Genomic DNA, 25,229 nt, shown 5'->3' with positions numbered 1-25,229 from the left:
TAAGGAGCGGCTGGTGGATTCGAACTGCTGACCTTTTGGTTAGCAGCCAAGCTCTTAACTACTGCATTCAGAAATATATGTAAGGCTATAAGCTCCACTGAGTTCAGTTGTCAATAAATAGATCCAGCCCTGTTTTATTTTAGAAATTTCGTAAAACATCAGAAAGTACACTTACATTTTAGAATTTAAGCTATACTGTTCCTAGTAAGGAAACCCTGGTGGCTTAGTGGTTAAGTGCTACAGCTGCTAACCAAGGGGTCAGCAGTTCAAGCCCACCATGCGCTCCTTGGAAACTCTATGGGGCAGTTCTACTGTGTCCTATAGGGTCGCTATGAGTCAGAATCGACTCGATGGCACTGGGTTTGGCTTTTGCTTTTTGGTTCCTAATATATGATTCTTAAGTGCTCTTCACATAGTTTCTGATACGATTACTTCAATTTTCCTTTTTTAATTGTGATCATTATAACTATAATCATTATAATTTTAAAATAATTATGGTGTCTTTTCCCTCAAGATGATGACATAAGTGGTTGAATATATCCATCCTCTCACAACAATTTAAGAAAGAAAAAAAAAGGAAACAAAATAGCACAAACACTGTAGTGGAACTGATGGACTTGGTGCTCTAGCAACTAGTCCAAGAAATAAAGCACCTGGCTGAAGGCAAAAGGAAGGGCAAGACCAAATGGTAGGAAAAGCTTTCTTTCCATTGCTTACTAGAGCCTCTCCCATCCATCTACCATGTAAACCATGTGCCACAAATACTTCGAGAATTATGCTGAGCAACACTGAAAAGTATAAACAGTGAACTGGCTCACCAGGGCTGGAAGAGCAGTAGAGGAAATTAACTTTTGCTGATTGTCTTCTACTTCAAAGCCCATCTTTCTGAGGGCACCCAGGAAAATAAATCCACATGGAGAAATCAGTCCCCTTCAAATCCTACAAGGTAGGAAAATTTTTCTCTCTGTCACTTAAGAAAGCCCCTCCTGTCAACCCTCTTGTAAACTGAGAGCCACAAACACAGTGAAAGGTGAACGTGCTCAGTACACACACACAGAGCCACTTGGCCAAACCTGGGAGACGTATCAGCTCTAGTCATTTAAAGAAACTGTTGTCCAATCATTAACTAACCAGTAAGCTACTTGAGAAAATAATTCAATAGCCACAAATAAAAAAAGAATGTAGAATTTACAGAATTAATCCAAGAGCTTTTTTTAAACAAATAAACAGCAGAAACAACAAAACATTTCCCATCAAAAGCAAACAAACAACCCTCATATCCTGGCTTTCCTGGTGAACTCAATCAAGCATTTAAAAAATTAATATCAGACCTTCACAAAATCTTCCAAAAAACAGAGGGCCTTCCCAACTGTTTCTAAGATGACAGTAATATCTGGATAGCAAAAGCAGAAAAAAAAAAAAAAATCACAGGAAGAGGAACTACATATGAAGATCTATTATGAATATAGATATTAAAATTATCAACACAACAGTAGCAAATAGAATTCTGCAACATATAGAAACAATTATGTACATGAGGAAATGGGATTTATACCAGGAATGCAAGGGTATTTTAACACATTGAAATTAATTAATACACTGTATTAATACTTCAAAAAAAAAACAAAACCTCATGGTCATCTCAATATATAAAGATTTCTACAACAAAATTCCACACTCTTTCATGATTAAAAAAAAATTCAAAAAATAAGAGATAAAAGGAAACTTCTTCAACCCAAAAAAGGGAATCTATAAAAAACCCACCTCGTAGTTTTCCCAAGTGTCTGTCAGTTTTTCATCCTGTGGTGGCTCCTGTGTTGCTTTGATGCTAGAAACTATGCCACCAGTATTTCAAATACCAGGAGGTCACCCATAGTGGACAGGTTTCAGCAGAGTTTCTAGACTAAGACAGAGTAGGAAGAAGGACCTGGCAGTCTACTTCCGAAAAAATTGGCCAATGAAAACTTAGGAATAGTAGCGGAACATTATCTGGTAAGGTGCCTGTCATGGATTGAATTGCATCCCCCCAAAAATGTATGTATCGATTTGGCTGGGCCGTGATTCCCAGTATTGTGTGATTTTCCTATTATTGTAAATCCTGCCTCTACGATGTTAATGAGGGAGGATGGGCAGCAGTTGTATTAGTGAGGCAGGACTCAATCTAAAGATTCGGTTGTGTCTTGAGGCAGTCTCTTGAGGTATAAAAGAGAGAAGAAAGCAGAGAGACAAGGGACTACCACTAAGAAAACAGTGTCGGGAGCAGAGTGCATCCTTTAGACCCAGGGTCCCTGTGCTGAGAAGCTTCTAGACCAGGGGAAGATTGATGAAAAGGCCGACAGAGAGAGAAAGCCTTACCCTGGAGCTGACACTCTGAATTTGGACTTCAGCCTTCTTTACAGAGAGAAAATAAACTTTCCTTTGTTAAAGCCATCCACTTGTGGTATTTCTGTTATAGCAGCACTAGATGACCAAGACAGTGCCAGAAGATGAGCCCCTCAGGTTAGGAGGCGCTCAAAACACTACTGGAGTAGACCTGTATTCTCGAGGTAGAGTCAACCTTATGACATGGATGGAGTCAAGCTTTCCAAACCTTCACTTGATGATGTGGCATTGCTCAAAATGAGAAGAAACAGCTGCAAACATCTATTAATAATCAGAACATGGAATGTACAAAGTATGGATCTATTATTACTGAAAGTTGTAAAAAATGAAATGGAACACATAATAATCAATATCCTAGGCATTAGTGAGCTGAAATGGACAGGTATTGGCCATTTTGATTTGGGCAATCACATGGTCTACTATGCCAGAAATGACAAATTGAAGAGGAATGACATCACATTCATTGTCAAAGGACATTTCAAGATCTATCCTGAAATACAGTGCCGTTAGTGATAGGATAATATCCACACACCTACAAGCAAGACCAGTTAATATGACTGTTATTCAAATTTATGCACCAACCACTAATGGCAAAGATGAGGAAATTGAGAAGGATCGGTAGTTGGAAAATATGGTTGTCTTAGGCTGGGTTCTCTAAAGAAGCAAACCCAGTAAAGCGTATAAATATATATCAGAAAAACATATATATATAGAGAGGGATTTCTATCAAGGAAATGTCTTACATGGTTGTAGAGGCTGGACTGTCCCAAGTCTGTGGGTCAGCATAAAGGCGCCTCCTGATTCACATAGCCACAGGGGCTGGCAAACCCAGGATCGGCAGGTCAGAGAGCAGGGCTCTTGCTCATAGGCTGGGAAAATCAATGAATCCCAAGATCAGCAGGTAAGACCTCAGGTAAACTGCTAGCTCAAGTCCCAAGAACTGGAGATCAGACGAACAGATGCCAGCTGCAGGATCCAGTGCAAGCAAAAGCTCATGAGCCCTGCCAGAATGTCCACTTATATTTAATGCAGGCCACACACCCAAGGAATCTCTCTTGCAACTGATTGGCTACTCACAGCAGACCCTATCATGGAGGTGGTCACATTATATCAAATCTCATCATGGAAGTAATCACGACATTATACAATTGCCAAACTACATCATAACTGCCAAACCAATTAGAACCTTGGCCCAACCAAGTTGACACACAACCTTAAAACATCACAATGGCCTTGCTGATAAAAAAAAAGACACCAGAAATTATGTAACAGAATTTTGCAAGACCAGTGATTTCTTCATTGTAAATAACTTCTTTTTTCAACAACATAAACATTGAGTGTACACATGGACCTCACCAGATTAAATATGAAGGAGTCAAATCAACTACATCTGTAGAAAGAGACAATGGAGAAGCTCAATATCATCAGTCAGAAAAGGCCAGGGGCTGAATGCAGAACAGGCCATCAACTGCTCATATACTAGTTGAAGTTGAAGCTGAAGAAATTCAGAGCAAGTCCATGAAATCCAAAATACAACCTTGAGTATACCCTACCTGAATTTAGAGACAATCTCAGGAATAGATTTGATACATTGAACACTAATGACCAAAGACCAGATGAGTTCTGGGATGACATCAGTGACATCATACATAAAGAAAGCAAAAGGTCATAAAAAGACAGGAAAGAAAGAAAAGACCAAAACGGATGTCAGAAGAGGCTCTGAAACTTTCTCTTGAATGTATTGTAGCTAAAGTGAATGAAAGAAATGATGAAGTAAAAGAGCTGAACAGAAGGTTTCAAAGGGCAGCTTGAGAAGACAAAGTATTACAATGAAATGTGCAAAGACCTGGATTTAGAAAAACAAAAGGGAAGAATACACTGTACATTTCTCAAGCTGAAAGAACTGAAGAAAAATTCAAGCCTCAGTTTGCAATTTTGAAGGATTCTATTGAATGACACAGGCAGCATCAAAAGAAGATGTAGGGAATACATAGAGTCACTGTGCCAAAAATAATTGTTCGACATTCAATTATTTCAGGAGTTAGCGTATGATCAAGAACCTACAGTGCTGAAGGAAGAAGCCCAAGCTGCACTGAAGGCATTGGCAAAAAACAAAGCTCCAGGATTTGACAGAACACCAATTGAGATATATCAACAAAGGGATGCAGCGCTGGAGGTGCTCACTCATCTATGTCAAGAAATTTGGAAGACCGCTACCTGGACAACTGACTGGAAGAGTTCCATATTTGTGCCCATTCCAAAGAAAGGTGATACAACAGAATGCATAAATTATCAAACACTGTATTTAATATCACATGCAAGTAAAATTTTGCTGACGATCATTCAAAAGCTGTTGAAGCAGTACATCAACAGGGATCATCCAGAAGTTCAAGCTGGATTCAGAAGATGATGTTGAACAAGGGAAATCACTGCAGATGTCGCGTGGATCTTGGCTGAAAGCAGAGATACCAGAAAGATGTTTGTCTGTGTTTTATTGACTATGGAAAGGCATTCAACTGTGTGAATCATAACAAATTATGTACAAAATTGCGAAGAATGGGAATTACAGAACACTTAATTGTGCTCATGAGGAGCCTGTACGTAGGTCAAAAGGTAGTTGTTCCAACAATTCTAGGGGATAACGTGTAGTTTATTTCAAGAAAGGTGTGTGTCAGGGTTGTATCATTTCACCAGACTTATTCAGTCCGTACGTTGAGCACATAATCTGAGAAGTTGTACTATGTGAAGAAGAACTGGGCATCAGGATTGAAGGAAGACTCATTAACAACCTGTGACATGCAGGTGACACAACCTTGCTTCCTGAAAGTGAAGAGAACTTGAGGCACTTGGTAATAAAGATCAAAGACTACAGCCTTCAGTATGGATGCACGTCAACTTAAAGAAAACAAAAATCCTCACAACTGGACCAATGAGCAACATCATGATAAAGGGAGAAAAGATTGAAGTTGTCAAGGATTTCATTTTACTTGGATCCACAATCAATAGCCATGGAAGCAAACCCAGGATTGGCAGGTTATGTAATGTCTTATATAAATCGCAACTAATTAATTCCTGATTGGAGTAAGGGGATCTACTCCTCATTCTATCTGCTTAATAGAGAAAGGGGGTGTATTATCTAGAGTCTCTGAAGTTCTTTTCTACATTATGTTTGGCATAAAATCAAAGGTACTAGACAATTTCAAAGCAGATAAAACAAGGCCAAAAAATCAGAAAAAAAAAATCAATAGAAAGAGAGCCATATATGATCAAGTTCATGGTTTCGTCAGGTAAAAAGGTTCTTAAAACTATGATAAATAGATTTAAAAGTAGAGTAAATTATAAATAGAAAGTAAGAAATAATAGAGAATTTCAAATTAGAATTGGAATCTATTTTAATAATATCAAGTAGTATTCTTTAACGAAAAATTAAAATTACTAAAATTAAGAACTCTGTGAATAAGTTTAAGAGCTTGCAGGACATAGGAGAAGATAGGATAAAAGAACTTGATGGAAGGTCAATAGAAAATTTTCAAGCTGAGACTGAAGAATGGAAACAAAGGTGGAAATTGTAAGAAATTTATGGGACCTAGTCAGAGTCCAGCATAAGTGAAATCTGAGTAGTAAAAGTAGAGAAAAAAGAGAATTAGGCAAAAATAAATATATGAAATAACAATGGCTGAGAATGTTCACACCTAGGAAAATTGCATTAAAATTGTTAAAAGCAAAGATAAATAGAAATTATTCAAAGTAGACAGATAAGAAAGATAGTAATGACAGGATTGACAGCTAATTTTCAACAGAAACTATAGAAGACATTAAACAATATAATGACAACCTTAAAGTGCTGGCAGGGGAAAAATGAGTCAATTTAAAATTCAATTTCAAGGAAAAACGTTTTCACAAAGTAGAGGCAAAATAAAGTCATTTTAAAACAAATATCTGAATTAATCACCAGCAGATCTACACTATAAAAATTCTAAAGGAAGTTCTGCAGACTGAAAAGTAATCACTCTAGAAATTGCAGAAAGGAATAAGAAAGATTGGGAAAAATTAACATACGTGAATATATAAGATTGAATATTTAAAACAACAATAAGGCTAATATTTTCTGGGGTTTATTACAATTATATGAGAAATTAAATATATGAATACAATAGCACAGGAAGAAGGGTTAAGTTAAAATCATTGCATGGTTCTGTAATTATTGAAAGGCTTGAATTAAGGCATTTTTTGGCACATATTAGATTTTTAGTTACATTTATTTAGGTAATTGCAACTTGTTATTTAGAGTCATTCTTAAGAGAATTATTTTCAAGTGTAGGGATAATTTCTATCAAACAATTTATTCGTGATAAAAATACATTATTGTAAGCAAATGGTATTTTGTCCCAAATCATAGATTACTTAGAAAACTTATTGTAGACTTTAAACATATGAGAAAGTGTTATAATGTCACATTGTTTAGTCTCAGGTTTGGCTAATGCTTCAAGGTATAGACACCTTATTCCAAGGAGATTCTGAAACCACCAAAATAAGGAAATAAAACCAGTTTTTCACTTTTAGCCTAAGACAGAAAGGTAAAGTCTGAGGTAAGAGAGAGAGGTGTGGATCTTCTATGATTCCATATATGCAAGGGGAAGAACTGAGGGACCCCATCAATCCACCTCAGACCTACGGAAAGGAGCTGTGATTAGTCTACTCCTAAGAGAAGACATCTGGCTAATAATGTAAGTGGATTTCTAACGCATACTTGAGAAAAGACCAACAAGATCCCCGATAATGGAATTAGAAGAGATGTGTTAGAACCTCTCATTCTGATCTCATAAAAGTCACTGGGGCAAAATGTGCTTAATAGGACATTGTAGACCAACAGGACACATATATGCCTCTTGCAAAAGAGAGTTGGATAAGGTTATCTCAGATTCTGTCCAAGAGGTCCACCAACCTTGTATCTAACCACCAGGCCACAGGGAATGGAAAAAAAGCCCAACAATATGTGTTTACCAAATCTATTTCATTTTCCTCTTGGACACAAAATGCTACACTCCCTTTATTTCTTTGAAATTAAGCAAACAAAGGTTTTTGACTAGGTTTCAGTCAATGGAAGGTGGGCAGAAATAATAACGTTACTTTGATTCCTGGCCTATAAAAATTCCCACAATGGATTCTCTAACTCCATCTCCCCTTTCCCAATCTTGAAAGTCAGATGCTGGACTGGTGTCTTCTAAGAGGAGCCTAGACCCCTGAATGAGTGTTGCATAGAGCAGAGCCCTTGTAATTTGATTTTCATGCAATCAAGCAAAGGAACTATGTGTGTGCGTGTGTGTGTGTGTGTGTTTGAGAGAGAGAGAGAAAGAGAGAGGTCAATGAGATTTTGGGGTGGTTTTTGACATAAGATAATATGGCTGGCAGAGTCATAAACAACCAGCTAGATGAGAGGGTATCCATATCTACCTAGGACACTGTAAACGAGGGAATCCTTGTGCTGGTGGTGAAGGAGGTGGTTGAGCTCTGAAAAGTCCATGAAAGAGTGCTAAGTGACAATGTGCTCATTTTTAACATCTTTTAGGCCCAGAGAGCCTGGTGTCAGCTTATCAGCAATACAGTGCGAGAAAGAACTGATTTCTTCATTCAATCACTCCTTTTTTCAAAGCTCTTAGGGGTTTGCTGTCAACAGAGTTACCTTTTCTAAGAGCTATGATTTTAAAATGAAGTTTGATGTTATTATCATTCACTAGATGTGTTTATTACTGCCTGAAGAAACTTTTATTACCAGGAAGAACCAAGAAGTCATGGAACTTGCCCTACATTTCATCCAGGGGCAAGGGAAGAAATAGTTCCAGAAAATATACTTTAAACACAAAAATAAAGTTGCTTTATTATTTCAGCGCATGGATTGTGATAGTTTAGTATAGTAATTAACAGTATTTTTTTGTTTCCAAATGTAATAAGAATTTAATTACATCCACAGGATGAATTATTCATAAAGTTTGAAAAAAATTGCTCAGCTGTATAATGTATTTTAAAACATTTTGTTTAAAACCCCTAAAACAAATGTTAATTCATTACATAGAATATTTTTCCTTGATATCACCTCGATTGTATTTAACCATGGGTCTATGTGCTTGCATTGTCCTGGTCATATTGGGAAATAATGAGAAAAACATTGCCATTAAAATTTGAGAGAATGTGTTTTCCTTTGAAGTGGTAATGAAGATAAATATCACTTATTTTTTGAACTTTTTTGCTGTAACTTCAGAGGATCTTAGTAAAACTGGCAACTTTTCAAAAAAGTAAAAATGTTATGGAGTAGAATTCCAGGCATTTTATTTCTTCAAAGTCCTTTCATCTTCTCACAGCAACCATCAAGTCCTCATAGCACATCTCATGAGTAAGGACATATATTTTTGCTTCTTTTTAATGTGTGTTTTCAGAGTTACTTTAGCAGGATGTTTTAAGACTAAGATTTTACTACAATTACTGATGTATTAAACAGAAAAAAATTGAATTAATTTTTAGGGACTTTGAAAAATGCAGGTTACGATGCACCCTTGTGTATTTGAAGCTTACTATTTTTCTCTTTGCTTCCTATTATTCATTTCTAAATGTTTATAATAACAATAGCTACCATTTATCAGGATCTCCCTTTATGTCAGGAATAAGTTCAAGAGCTTTGCATAAATAAAAGACTGTCATCCTGAGATTTGGACAGATTAAGTAACTTTTCTAACAATTAATGATGGAGCCAGAATTTGTATGAGACTCTGACTTCAAGACTCCTAACTATTGCTCAATTTTAACCTCATTTTATTGAATAAGTTTAAGAATTCTATGCCACCAATTAAGTAATTAATTTTAGATACTGAAAATATGATTTAAAGAATTAATAGATGGACCATAGTATTTTAAGTTATGCAATGAAGATATAAAAATTTAACTTATTCTACAATTCTGATGTAAAGAGGAAATATAGTTTCCTCCAGAGGCACTTTGAATTGCATATTAAGAAAAAGGAGGGGGTGGAGCCAAGAAGGCAGAATAGACAGATGCTTCTGGAGAGCCTTCTTTACAACAAAGACACGAAGAAACAAGTGAAATGAGTATATTTGTGACAAGCTGGGAGCCCTGAGCTTCAAAGGCAAGCTTAGAAAATGAACTAAGGGGGAGAGGGAGGGGGAGGCAGAGACTGTTCAGAAGCAGAAAGGAATTACCAAAACTGAATTGCGGGGAGCCCTCAGGCACCACTCCCTGCGCTGTGGCGGCGGTGGGCTGGTACTAGAGTTTGGCTGCGGTTTCCTCAGGGAGAAGCAGCCAGCCATACAGCCCAGTCACACCTCCAGAAACTGAGAAGAAAGGCACTCTTGGCAAAAGCTAAGTACTTGCGAATATTTTAGTGCACCCCCCCACCCCCAAGCTGGCTTCAGCGGCTGAATTCCCTGGGCCTGAGATAGGAACAGTTGAGCACATAGAGCCATCCTCCTGACCTTGAGGAAGGAAAAAATTTGCAACTGGGGGAAAAGATAATTTGCTAGCTCTACTAACTGGGAGAGCTCAGGACAGAATCAGCACCTGTCCAGGCATAAACTGTCCATGGACTTTGAGCACCTTTCCTTTCTGCATGGACCTGTGTGGGCCTATTTCCGAACAGGCCCTTGTGGGCAGACTCCAACCACTTCACCTCTGCGGGGAGAGGTGGGCATTTGATGTTTGACATTGCTTTGCCAATTAAAAAAGGTCCTCACTTACCCACATCAGAGACCTAAGGACTGGTAGCTCCACTCAGGTTGCCCAGTCACCCATGACAGGGGTCCAAAGATAACTGGTACCTCCCAGTCCTTACAACCAAAAACTTTGTGTGCTCATGGTCCATCTGCAGAACCCACCCACCTGCATGCTCTAGGGAACAGGGACACGCTTTCCTCAGAAACACTTGGGGGATGGTTCTCAGCCCCCTGCCTCGTTCAGAGTGTGACACCCTGCTGCAATCGGATACTGGTACGTATGCCAATTACCCCTGTCCCTCGACAGAGCCTGTACCACACACTTGATGATCACCTACCTGGACACCTGAGCTGAATTCATACAAGAAACCTGAATGGAATCCTAGACTGATATAACTGATAACAACTCTAGGCATCTTGGGAGAGGACGTCAGAACTCCAAAGGTGAAAATAATCAAGCTAGCTCACTCAAGCAATGCATAAGAGTATACCAAAACAAAACAAAGCCAGAAGCTATGACACAGTAAGCAAGCATAAACTAATGCAATAACTTATTGATGGCTCGGAGACAACAGGTAATATCAAGTCACATAAAGAAACAGACCATGATCAGCTCAACAGGCTCTCAAAACAAAGAATCCAGGGATCTTCTAAATGAAAGTGCATTCCTGGAATTATCAGATGCAGAATACAAAAGTTTAATATACAGAACCCTTCAAGACATCAGGAAGGAAATGAGGCAATACATACAACAAGCCGAGGAACACACAGATAAGGCAACTGAAGAAATCAGAAGGATTATTCAGGGACATAATGAAAAGTTTAATAACCTGGAAAAATCATCAGATGGGCAGCAATCAGAAATTCAGAAGATTAACAATAAAATTACAGAATTAGACAACTCAATAGAAAGTCAGATGAACAGAATTGAGGAGGTAGAAGCTAGAACTTCTGAACTCAAAGATAAATCACTTGACGGTAATATATTTGAAGAAAAATTAGATAAAAGAATTAAAAAAAAATGAAGAAACCTTAAGAATCACGTGGGACTCTATCAAGAGAAATAACATACGAGTGATTGGAGTACCAGAACAGGGAGGGAGAAGAGGGAATACGAAGAGAATTGTTAAAGATTTGTTGGCAGAAAACTTCTCGGATATCATGAAAGATGAGAAGCTATCTCTCTGAGATGCTCATCGAACTCCACATAAGGTAGATTTTAAAAGAAAGTCACCAAGACATATTATAATCAAACTTGCCAAAACCAAAGATAAAGAAAGAATTATAAGACCAGTGAGGGATAAATGAAAAGTCATCTACAAAGCAGAACCAATAAGAATAAGCTCGGACTACTCGGCAGAAACCATGCAGGCAAGAAGGCAATGGGATGACATATTTAAAAAATTGACGGAAAAAAATTGCCTGTCAAGAATCATATATCCAGCAAAACTGTCTCTTAAATATGAAGGTGAAATTAAGACATTTCCAGATAAACAAGTTGGGGGAATTCATAAAAACAAAACCAAAACTACAAGAAATACTAAACGGAGTTCTTTGGTTAGAAAATCAATAATATCAGGTATCAACCCAAGACTAGATCACTGGGCAGAGCAACCAGAATTCAACCCAGATGGGGAAATAAAAAAAAAAAAAAAGCAGAATTATAAAAAAAAGCTGAAAATGGGGTAACAGTGATATTATTATATAAAAAAAAGACAACAGTAAAATAAAAAAGAGGGACTAAGAAATATAATCACACACCTTCCACATGGAGAGGAAAATATGGCAATACAAAGAAATAAAAGTTAGGTTTAAATTTAGAAAAATAGGGGTAAATAATAAGGTGACCACAAAAGAGACAAACTATCCTACTCATCAAAAAAAAAAAAAAAAAATAGAGACTCAGCAGAAACAAAATCAACAACAACAAATATGAGGAAAGGACAATATACAAAGATAATCTACTCAGCTCAAAAAATTAAGTGGCAAAAAGAAACTGTTAAAAACAAAAAAGACATCAAAATGATAGCATTAAGTTCATACCTATCTATAATTACGCTGAATGTAAACGGACTAAATGCACCAATAAAGAGACAGACAGTGGCAGAATGGATTAAAAAACATGATCTGTCTATATGCTGCCTACAAGAGACTGACCTTAGACTTAGAGACACAAACTAAAACTCAAAGGATGGAAAAAAAATATATCAAGCAAACAACAATCAAAAAAGAGCAGGAGTGGCAGTATTAATTTCTAACAAAATAGACTTAAAAGTTAAATCCATCAGAAAGGATAAGGAAGGACTCTACATAATGATTAAAGGGACAATATATCAAAAAGATATAACCATATTAAATATTCATGCAACCAATGACAGGGCTGCTAGATACATAAAACAAACTCTATCACCATTGAAAAGTGAGATAGACAGCTCCACGATAATAGTAGGAGACTTCAACACACCACTTTTGGTGAAGGACAGGACATCCAAAAAGAAGCTTCATAAAAACACGGAGGGATTGGGGGCCAAGATGGCTGACTAGGTAGAAGCTACCTCGGATCCCTCTTGCAACAAAGACTCGGAAAAACAAGTGAATCGATCACATACATGACCATCTACGAGCCCTGACCATCAAACACAGATCTAAAGAGTTGACCTGAGTGACAGAGACTGAGAACGAACAACCAAGGGGAAGGAGCTACTGTTTTCGGAGCCTGGAGCCAGCGTCCCAGTCAGGAAACCCTGGCGCCGGGCTTTGGACTGGATGCAGGGGAGCTGAGCACAGCATCCTGAGACGGTGCAAACACGGGGCGCAGCCCTAGCTCCCTGAACTGACCTCGGGGGAAGCCCAGCCAGCGCACTCAGGCAGCCCAGCAACGCGGCTGACATTAGGAGAATTCACGGGGAGGCAGCGACTGGTTTTGGAGCTGGGAGTGTGGCATACCAGCCGGGGAACCTTGGCACTGGGCTTTGGATTGGGAGTAGAGGAACTAACTGCGGCGTCTGAGACAGTGCAAACACGGGACGCGGGCCTGACCCTCGGGGGCAATCTCTACCCAGCCAGCGCACACCGTCTACACACCCCTTGGGAATCTCAGATAAAACAGTCATCCCAAGCGAGATAAGTAACTTTGTTTATATTCGGGGTGCTACTCTCTCCTATTTGTCTGAACCCTCCCCTCCACTTCCCAGGCGGCTTCATTAACATTGGAATTTCCTGAGCCAGAGAGTGAACTGCTTGCGTTTTTTTTTCTTTTTGGTCTTTTCCTAGCCCATTCTTCTGGCCTGAGAGAAGCAGCTACAAAAAACCCAGGGACCAAAAATCCTTCCCTAATTGGACTAAAAACACAGAACCATCTCCAGCCAAGCATATATGATCCACAGTCTTGGGCTTTCATCCCTACAGGGAACAAGGTGGCTATTATAATGCAAAGGCAATTCTGATAGGGATCTGACTGCAATTGTTTAAGCGGATTACTGGAAAGACAAATTTCCCAGGTCTGATATCTCTGCATATTCAACAGAGCCCTCACTGACCCACAACAGGGAACTGAGGGCTGAAGCTCCCCCCAGACCACCTAGCCTCCTGCCTTAGGGGTCTAAGGAGGGTGACACCTATCGGTCTGTAGAGGTACTTGCATTGGGGGCCTAAGGTACAGCTGCAGAGCCCACCCACCAAGGTGCTTTAGGAACAGAGACACACCTACCTCACTGGCACTTGGGGGAAGCCTGTCAGCATCCTGCCCCCCCTGGAGTGTGAACCCCTGCTGCTACTAGAATCTGGTGCACACAACTATCACCACTGCCTCTCTAGGTATATAGGTCACAGTCTGCTCCACACACTTGATGACCCAAAATCAGATTCTACTCAAGAATGGTGAATGGACTCAGGCTTATATATCTGGTAACAGCCCAAACCAGCTGGTAAGAGGACATAAGTGAGTCAAGGGCTACAACAATCAAGACAGAACAATCTAGTAGCCCATCTACGTATATTGAAAGAAAACAAAACAAGATAAGAATCAGTGAGCAAATATAGAATAAATCACTACAATATCTTAGGGATGGCTCAGAGACAGCAGTCGATATCAAACCACGTAAAGAAGCAGGCCATGATTTCTTCTACAACTCACCAAACTAAAGAATCAAAATCTTTCCCAAATGAAGATACAATCCTGGAATTGCCAGATACGGAATATAAAAAACTAATTTACAGAATGCTTCAAGACATCAGGGATAACCTCAGAAATGAAATAAGGCAAGCTACAGAAAAAGCCAAGGACCACACTGATAAAGCAGTTGAAGAACTCAAAAAGATTACTCAAGAACATAGTGGAAAAATTAATAAGTTGCAAGAATCCATAGAGAGACAGCATTCAGAAATCCGAAAGACTAACAATAAAATTACAGAATTAGACAATGCAATAGGAAGTCAGATGAGCAGACTCGAGCAATTAGAATGCAGAGTGGGAGCTCCGGAGGACCAGGGAATTGACACCAATATAACTGAAAAAAAAAATCAGATAAAAGAATTTAAAAAAATGAAGTAACCCTAAGAATCATGTGGGACTCTATCAAGAAGAATAACTTGCATGTGATTGGAGTCCCAGAACAGGGGGGCATATCAGAAAACACAGAGAGAATAGTTGAAGATCTGTTGGCAGAAAACTTCCCTGACATCATGAAAGACGAAAGATATCTATCCAAGATGCTCATTGAACCCCATTTAAGATTGATACAAAAAGAAAAACACCAAGACATATTATCATCAAACTTGCCAAAACCAAAGATAAACAGAAAATTTGAAAAGCAGCCAGGGATAAAAGAAAGGTCTCCTACAGGGGAGAATCAATAAGAATAAGTTCAGACTACTCAGCAGAAACCATGCAGGCAAGAAGGCAATGGGATGACATATATAGAGCACTGAAGGAGAAAAACTGCCAGCCAAGGATCATATATCCAGCAAAACTCTCTCTCAAATATGAAGGTGAAATTCAGACATTTACAGATAAACACAAGCTTAGAGAATTTGCAAAAACCAAACCAAAGCTACAAGAAATACTAAAGGAAATTGTTTGGTCAGAAAAGCAATAATATCAGATACCAGCACAACACAAGGTCACAGAACAGAACATGCTGATATCAACTCAAATAGGGAAATCACAAAAACAAACTAAGATGAATTAAAAAAAAAAAAGCTCAAAACAGGGAAACATTGAAGTCAATATGTAAAAGATCACAAAAATCAAAAAGAGGGACTAAATACAGGTGGCATAGAACTGCCATATGGAGAGGGATACGAGGCGATATAGGACAATACAAGTTAGGTTTTTACATAGAAAAATAGGGATAAATATTAAGGTAACCACAAAGAGGTATAACAACTCCACAACTCAAAATAAAAACCAAGAAAAACATATCGACTCAGCAAAGATAAAGTCAAATACTATGAAAAAGAGGAACACACAATTTACAAAGAAAAGTGTCTCAGCACAAGAAAGTAAGTGGAAAAATGAAATTGTCAACAACACATATAAAAAGGCATCATAACTTATCTATAATTACACTGAATGTAAATGGACTAAATGCACCAATAAAGAGATAGTCTCGGACTGGGTAAAGAAACACGATCCATCTATATGCTGCCTACAAGAGACACATCTTAGACTTAGAGACACAAACTAAAACTCAAAGGATAGAAAAAAATACATTAAGGAAACAATAAGCAAAAAAGAGCAGGAGTAGCAATATTAATTTCTGACAAAATAGACTTTAAACTTAAATCCACCACAAAGGATAAAGAAGGACAATACATAATGATAAAAGGGACAATTGATCAGGAAGATGTAAACATCTTAAATATTTATGCACCCAATGACAGGGCTGCAAGATACATAAAACAAACTTTAGCAGAACTGAAAAGTGAGATAGACACCTCCACAATTATAGTTGGAGACTTCAACACACCACTTTTGGAGAAGGACAGGACATCCAGTAGGAAGCTCAATAGAGACACGGAAGACCTAATTGCTACAATCAACCAACTTGACCTCATTGACTTATACAGAACACTCCACCCAACAGCTGCAAAGCATACTTTCTTTTCTAGCGCACATGGAACATTCTCTAGAATAGACCACATATTAGGTCATAAAACAAACCTTTGCAGAATCCAAAACATCGAAATATTACAAAGCATCTTCTCAGACCACAAGGCCATAAAAGTGGAAATCAATAACAGAAAAATTAGGGAAAAGAAATTGAATACTTGGAAATTGAAAAATACCCTCCTGAAAAAAGACTGGGTTATAGAAGACATGAAGGAGGGAATAAAGAAATTCATAGAATGCAATGTCAATGAAAATACTTCCTATCAAAACCTCTGGGACAGAGCAAAAGCAGTGCTCAGAGGTCAATTTATATCGATAAATGCACACATACAAAAAGAAGAAAGAGCCAAAATCAGAGAACTTTCCCTACGACTTGAACAAATAGAAAGCGAGCAACAAAAGAATCCATCAGGCACCAGAAGAAAACAAATAATAAAAATTAGAGCTGAACTAAATGAATTAGAGAACAGAAAAACAATTGAAAGAATTAACAAAGCCAAAAGCTGGTTCTTTGAAAAAATTAATAAAATTGGTAAACCATTGGCCAGACTGACTAAAGAAATACAGGAAAGGAAACAAATAACCTGAATAAGAAACGAGATGGGTCACATCACAACAGACCCAACTGAAATTAAAAGAATCATATCAGATTATTACGAAAAAGTGTACTCTAAAAAATTTGCAAACCTAGAAGAAATGGATGAAATCCTAGAAAAACACTACCTACCTAAACTAACACAATCAGAAGTAGAACAACTAAATAGACCCATAACAAAAAAAAACAGATTGAAACAGTAATCAAAAAACTCCCCCCCCAAAAAAAAACCCTGGCCCGGATGGCTTTACTGCAGAGTTATACCAAACTTTCAGAGCAGAATTAACACCACTACTACTAAAGGTATTTCAAAGCATAGAAAATGACGGAATGCTGCCTAACTCATTCTATGAAGCCACCATATCCCTGATTTCAAAACCAGGTAAAGACATCACAAAAAAAGAAAATTACAGACCTACATCCCTCATGAACATAGATGCAAAAATCCTCAACAAAATTCTAGCCAATAGAATTCAACAACATATCAAAAAAATAATCCACCATGACCAAGTGGGATTTGTATCAGGTATGCAAGGCTGGTTTAATATTAGAAAAATCATTAATGTAATCCATCATATAAATAAAACAAAAGACAAAACCCACATGATCTTATCAATTGATGCAGAAACGGCATTTGACAAAGTCTAACACCCATTTATGATAAAAACTCTCAGCAAAATAGGAATTGAAGGAAAATTCCTCAACAAAATAAAGGGCATCTATACAAAGCCAACAGCCAACATCACTCTAAATGGAGAGAGCCTGAAAGCATTTCCCTTAAGAACGGGAACCAGACAAGGATGCCCTTTATCGCTGCTCTTATTCAACATTGTGCTAGAGGTCCTAGCCAGAGCAATTAGGCTAGACAAAGATATAAAGGGCATCCGGATTGGCAAGGAGGAAGTAAAATTATCTCTATTTGCAGATGACATGATCTTATACACAGAAAACCCTAAGGAATCCTCCAGAAAACTACTGAAACTAATAGAAGAGTTTGGCAGAGTCTCAGGTTATAAGATAAACATACAAAAATCACTTGGATTCCTCTACATCAACAAAAAGAACATCGAAGAGGAAATAACCAAATCAATACCATTCACAGTAGCCCCCAAGAAGATAAAATACTTAGGAATAAATCTTACCAAAGATGTAAAAGACCTATATAAAGAAAACTACAAAGTACTGGTGCACGAAACTAAAAAGGACCTACTTAAGTGGAAAAACATACCTTGCTCATGGATAGGAAGACTTAACATAGTAAAAATGTCTATTTTACCAAAAGCCATCTATACATACAATGCACTTCTGATCCAAATTCCAATGACATTTTTTAATGTGATGGAGAAACAAATCACCAACTTCATATGGAAGGGAAAGAAGGCTTGGATAAGTAAAGCATTACTGAAAAAAGAAGAAGAAAGTGGGAGGCCTCACTCTACCTGATTTTAGAACATATTATACAGCCATAGTAGTCAAAACAGCCTGGTACTGGTACAACAACAGGCACATAGACCAATGGAACAGAATTGAGAACACAGATATAAATCCATCCACTTATGAGCAGCTGGTATTTGACAAAGGCCCAGTGCCAGTTAATTGAGGAAAAGATAGTCTTTTTAACAAATGGTGCTGGCATAACTGGATATCCATGTGCAAAAAAATGAAACAGGACCCATATCTCACACCATGCACAAAAACTAACTAAAGACCTAAACATAAAGACTAAAACGATAAAGATCATGGAAGAAAAAATAGGGACAACGTTAGGATCCCTAATACAAGGCATAAACAGAATACAAAATATTACTAAAAATGACGAAGAGAAACGAGATAACTGGGAGTTCCTAAAAATCAAACACCTGTTCTCATCTGAAGACTTCACCAAAAGAGTAAAAAGACCACCTACAGATTGGGAAAGAATTTTCAGCTATGACATCTCCAACCAGTGCCTCATCTCTAAAATCTATATGATTCTGTTAAAACTCAACCACAAAAGGACAAACAACCCAAACAAGAAGTGGGCAAAGGATATGAACATGCACTTCACTAAAGAAGATATTCAGGCAGCCAACAGATACATGAGAAAAAGCTCTCGATCATTAGCCATTAGAGAAATGCAAATTAAAACTACAATGAGATTCCATCTTACTCCAACAAGGCTGGCATTAATCCAAAAACACAAAATAATAAATGTTGGAGAGGCTGAGGAGAGATTGGAACACTTATACACTGCTGGTGGGAATGTCAAATGGTACAACCACTTTGGAAATCTATCTGGCATTTTCTTAAAAAGTTAGAAATAGAACTACCATACAACCCAGAAATCTCACTCCTCGGAATATACCCTAGAGAAATAAGAGCCTTCACATGAACAGATATATGCACACTCATGTTTATTGCAGCTTTGTTTACAATAGCAAAAAGCTGGAAGCAACCAAGGTGTCCATCAACGGAAGAATGGTTAAATAAATTGTGGTATATTCACACAATGGAATACTACGCATCGATAAAGAACAGTGACGAATCTGTGAAACATTTCATAACATGGGGAACCTGGAAGGCATTATGCTGAGCAAAATTAGTCAGAGGCAAAAGGACAAATATTGTATAAGACCACTATTATAAGATCTTGAGAAATAGTATAAACTGAGAAGAACACATATTTTTGTGGTTACGAGGCGGGGAGGGAGGGAGGGTGGGAGAGGGTTCTTTACTGATTAGTTAGCAGATAAGAACTGCTTTAGGTGAAGGGAAGGACAATACTCAATCCACGGAAGGTCAGCTCAACTGGACTGGACCAAAAGTGAAGAAGTTTCCGGGATAAACTGAATGCTTCAAAGGCCAGCGGAGCAAGGGCAGGGGTTTGGGGACTATGGCTTAAGGGGACTTCTAAGTCAATTGGCAAAATATTTGTATTATGAAAACATTCTGCATCCCACTTTGTAATGTGGCATCTGGGGTCTTAAATGCTAACAAGCGGCCATCTAAGTTGCATCAATTTGTCTCAACCCACCTGGATCAAAGGAGAATGAAGAACACCAAGGTCACGCGATATCTACTAGCCCAAGAGACAGAAAGGGCCACATGAACCAGAGACTTACATCATCCTGAGACGAGAAGAACTAGATGGTGCCCGGCCACAACCGATGACTGCCCTGACAGGGAGCATAACAGAGAACCCCTGAGGGAGCAGGAGATCAGTGGGATGCAGACCCCAAATTCTCATAAAAAGACCAGACTTAATGGTCTGACTGAGACTAGAGGAATCCCGGTGGTCATGGTCCCCAAACCTTCTCTTGGCTCAGGACAGGAACCACTCCCGAAGACAACTCATCAGACATGGAAGGGACTGGATAATGTTTTGGAGAGAGATGCTGACGAAGAGTGAGCTACTTGTATCAGGTGGACACTTGAGACTGTGTTGGCATCTCCTGTCTGGAGGGGAGATAGGAGGGTAGAGAGGGTTAGAAACTGGCAAAATTGTCGCAAAAGAAGAGACTGGAAGGGCTGACTCATTAGGGGGAGAGTAACTGGGAGTATGGAGTAAGGTGTATATAAACTTATACGTGACAGACTGACTTGATTTGTAAACGTTCTGTTAAACCTCAATAAAAATTACTAAAAAAAAAAACCACGGAGGATCTAAATGCCACAATCAACCAATTTGACCTTATATATACAGAACACTCCACCCAACAGAAACCAAGTATAGTTTCTTTTCTAGTGCACATGGAACATTCTCTAGAATAGACCACATATTAGGTCATAAAACAAGCCTTAGCAGAATCCAAAACATTGAAATATTACAAAGCATTTCCTCTGACCATAAGGCCATAAATGTAGAAATCAATAACAGGAAAAGGAAGGAAAAGTAATCAAACACTGGGAAACTGAACAATACCCTGCTCAAAAAAGACTGTATTATAGAAGACATTAAGGATGGAATAAAAAATTCATAGAATTCAATGACGATGAAAATACTTCGAATCAGAACCTTTGGGAGAGAGCAAAAGCTGTGCACAGAGGTCAATTTATATCAATAAATGCACACATACAAAAAGAAGAAAGGGCCAAAATCAAAGAATTATCCCTACAACTTGAACAAATAGAAAGAGAGCAACAAAAGAAACTCATGTACACCAGAAGAAAATAAATAATAAAAATTAAAGCTGAACTAAACGAAATAGAAAACAGAAAAATAATTGAATGAATTAACAAGACCAAAAGCTGTTTTTTTTTAAAAAAAAAAACAACAAAATTGATAAAGCACTGGCCAAACTGACCAAAAAAAAAAAAACGGGAGAGGAAGCAAATAACCCTAATAAGAAGTGAGATGGGGGGAGGCGGAGCCAAGAAGGCAGAATAGACGCTTCCGTCAAGCCCTCTTTACAACAAACACCCGAAAAAACAAGTGAGAGGAGTACATTTGTGACAAGCTAGGAGACCTGACCATCAAAGGCAAGCTTAGACAAGGAACTGAGGGGAGGGGGAGGAAAAGGCCGTTCAGAAATGGAGAGGAGTTACCAGACCTGAATCGCAGGGAGCGCTCAGACACCATTCTCCAGCGGTTGTGGCGGCAGCAGGCTGATATTAGCATTAGCAGTTTCCTCAGGTAGAAGCATTCAGCCACACAGCCTACTCACACCTCCAGAACCTGAGGAGAACGGCACTCTTGGCAAAAGCTAAGTACTTGGGTATATTTTACAGTGCCTGCCCCACCCCCAAGCCAGCTTCAGCAGCTGAATCCCTGGGCCTGAGAAGGACACTGGTGAGCACCTAGAGCCATCCTCCGGGCCTTGGGGAAGGAAAAAAATTGCAATTGGGGGGAAAAGATAATTTGCTAGCTCCATTAACCGGGGGAGCTCAGGACAGAATTGGCTCCTGTCCAGGCATAAACCATCCGTGGACCTTGAGCACCATTCCCTTCTGCATGGACCTGAATAGGCCCTTGTTGGCAAACTCCAACCATTTCAGTGGTGCGGTGGAGAGGTGGGTGTTTGACGTTTGACATTGCTTTGCCTATTAAACAAGGTCCTTACCTACCCACATCAGGGACCTAAGGACTGGTAGCTCCACTCAGGTCACCCAGCCACCTGTGACAGGGGTCCAAAGATAACTGGTACCTCCCAGTCCTTACCACCAAAAACCTTGGGTGCCCATGATACCTCTGCAGAACCAACCCACCCGCATGCTCTAGGGAACAGAGACGCATTTTCCTTAGAGACACTTGGGGGTCGGTTTTCAGCCACCTCCCTTGTTCAGAGCATGACCCCCTGCTGCAATCAGATACCGATATATACGCCAATCACCCCTGCCCCTCTAAGACTGTAGGACAGAGCCTGTACCACACACTTGATATCAGCTACCTGGAGGCCTTAGCTGAATTCATATAAGAAAACTGAATGGACTCAGACTGATATACCTGATAACAGGTCTAGCCAGCTGGGGACAGGATACCAGAGCCCCAAAGGTGAAAATAATCAAGGTAGCTCACTCAAGCAAACCACAGGGGTATACCAAAACAAAACAAAGCAAGCACCTACCACACAGTAAGCAAGGATAAACTAATACAATAACTTATAGATGGCTCGGAGATTATAACAGACCCAACTGAAATTAAAAGAATTGTATCATATTACTATGAAAAACTATACTCAAATTTGAAAACCCAGGAGAAATGGAAGAATTCCTAGAAACACACTACCTACCTAAACTAACACAAACAGAGGTAGAACAACTAAATAGACCCATAACAAAAGAAGAGATTAAAAAGATAATAGAAAACTCCCAACAAAAAAAAGCCTTGGTCCAGACGGCTTCACTGCAGTGTTTTACCAAACTTTCAGAAAAGAGTTAACACCACTACTACTAAAGGTATTTCAGAGCATAGAAAAGGATGGAATACTCCCAAACTCATTCTATGAAGCCACCATATCCCTAATACCAAAACCAGGTAAAGACACCACAAGAAAAGAAAACTATAAACCTATATCCCTCCTGAATGTAGATGCAAAAATCCTCAACAAAATTCTAGCCAATAGAATTCAACAACATATCAAAAAAATAATTCACCATGATCAAGTGGGATTCACACCAGGTATGCAGAGATGGTTCAACATTAGAAAAACAATGTAATCCACCACTTAAATAAAACAAAAGAATCACATGATTTTATCACTTGATGCCAAAAAGGCATTTGACAAAGTTCAACACTCATTCATGATAAAAAATCTCAGCAAAATAGGAATAGAAGGAAAATTTCTCAACATAATAAAGGGCATTTATACAAAGCCAACAGCCAACCTCACCCTAAATGGAGAGAGCCTGAAAACATTCCCCTGGAGATCAGGAACCGGACAAGGATGCCCTTTATCACCACTCCTATTCAACATTGTGCTGGAAGTCCTAGCCAGAGCAATTAGGCTAGATAAAAGAAATAAAGGGCATCCAGATGGGCAAGGAAGAAGTAAAAGTATATCTATTTGCAGATGACATAATCTTATACACAGAAAACCCTAGGGAAACCTCCAGAAAACTACTGAAACTAATAGAAGAGTTCAGCAGGGTATTGGGATACAAGATAAACACACAAAAATCAGTTCGATTCTTCTACACCAACAAAAAGAACATCGAAGAGGAAATCACCAAATCAATACCATTTACAGTAGCCCCAAAGAAGATAAAATACTTAGGAATAAATCTTACCAGAGATATAAAAGACTTATACAAAGAAAACTACAGTACACTTCTGCAAGAAACCAAAAGAGACTTACATAAGTGGAAGAACATACCTTGCCCATGGATAGGAAGACTTAACGTTATAAAAATGTCTATTCTACCAAAAGCGATCTATAAATTTCATGCAATTCCGGTCCAAATCCCAAGGACATTCTTTAATGAGATGGAGAAACAAATCACCAATGACATATGGAAGGGAAAGAGGCCCCACATAAATAAAGCATTAGAGAAAAAGAAGAACAAAGTGGGAGGCCTTACTTTACCTGATTTTAGAACCTATTATACCACAACAGTAGTCAAAATGCCTGGTACTGGTACAACAACAGATACATAGACCAATGGAACAGAATTGAGGATCCAGACCTAAATCCATCCACATATGAGCAGTTGATATTTGACAAAGGCCCCAAAACAGTTAAATGGGGAAAAGACAGTCTTTTTAACAAATAGTGCTGGCATAACCGGATATCAATCTGCAAAAAAAAAATGAACCAAGACCCATACCTCCTCCATGCACAAAAACGAGCTAAAATGGATCAAAGACCTAAATAAAAAATCTAAAGTGATAAAGATTGTGGAAGAAAAAATAGGGACAATATTCAGAGCCCTAATATATGGCATAAACAGTATACAATACATCATTAAAAATGCAGAAGAAAAACTAGATAACTGGGAGCTCCTAAAAATCAAACACCTATGTTCATTCAAAGACTTCACCAAAAGAGTAAAAAGACTACCTACAGACTGGGAAAAAGTTTTTAGCCATGACATTTCCGATCAGCACCCGATCTCTAAAATCTGCATGATACTGCAAAAACTCAACTACAAAAAGACAAATAACCCAATTAAAAATGGGCACATGATATGAATAGACACTTCACTAAAGAAGACATTCAGGTAACTAACAGATAAATGAGGAAATGTTCACGATCATTAGCCATTAGAGAAATGCAAATTGAAACTACAATAAGATTCCATCTCACTCCAACAAGGTTGGCATTAATCCAAAAAACATAAAATAATAATGTTGGAGAGGCTGTGGAGAGATTGGAACACTTCTACACTGCTGGTGGGAATGTCAAATGGTACAACCACTTTGGAAATCGATTTGGTGCTTCCTTAACAAGCTAGAAATAGAACTACCATACAATCCAGCAATCCCACTCCTCGGAATATGCCCTAGAGAAATAAGAGCCTTTACAGGAACAGATATATGCACACCCACGTTTAGTGCAGTACTGTTTACAATAGCAAAAAGATGGAAGCAACCAAGGTGCCCATCAACGGATGCATGGATAAATAAATTACGGTATATTCACTGAAACCCTGGTGTCATAGTGTTTAAGCGCTACAGCTGCTAACCAAAGGGTCGGCAGTTCGAATCCACGAGGTGCTCCTTTGAAGCTCTGTGTGGCAGTTCTACTCCGTCCTACAGGGTTGCTATGAGTCGGAATCGACTCGACGGCACTGGGTTTGGTTTTTACTGGGTTGATATAGTCACACAATGGAATACTGGAATACTACACATCGATAAAGAACAGTGAGCAATCTGTGAAACATTTCATAACGTGGAGGAACCTGGAAGGCATTATGCTGAGTGAAATTAGTTGCAAAAGGACAAATATTGTACAAGATCACTATTATAAGAACTTGAGAAATAGTTTAAACTGAGAAGAAAGCA

This window comes from Loxodonta africana, chromosome 14, assembly GCF_030014295.1.
Source record: "Loxodonta africana isolate mLoxAfr1 chromosome 14, mLoxAfr1.hap2, whole genome shotgun sequence".
Taxonomy (NCBI): Eukaryota; Metazoa; Chordata; class Mammalia; order Proboscidea; family Elephantidae; genus Loxodonta; species Loxodonta africana.
Note: the sequence above shows the minus strand (reverse complement) of the source record.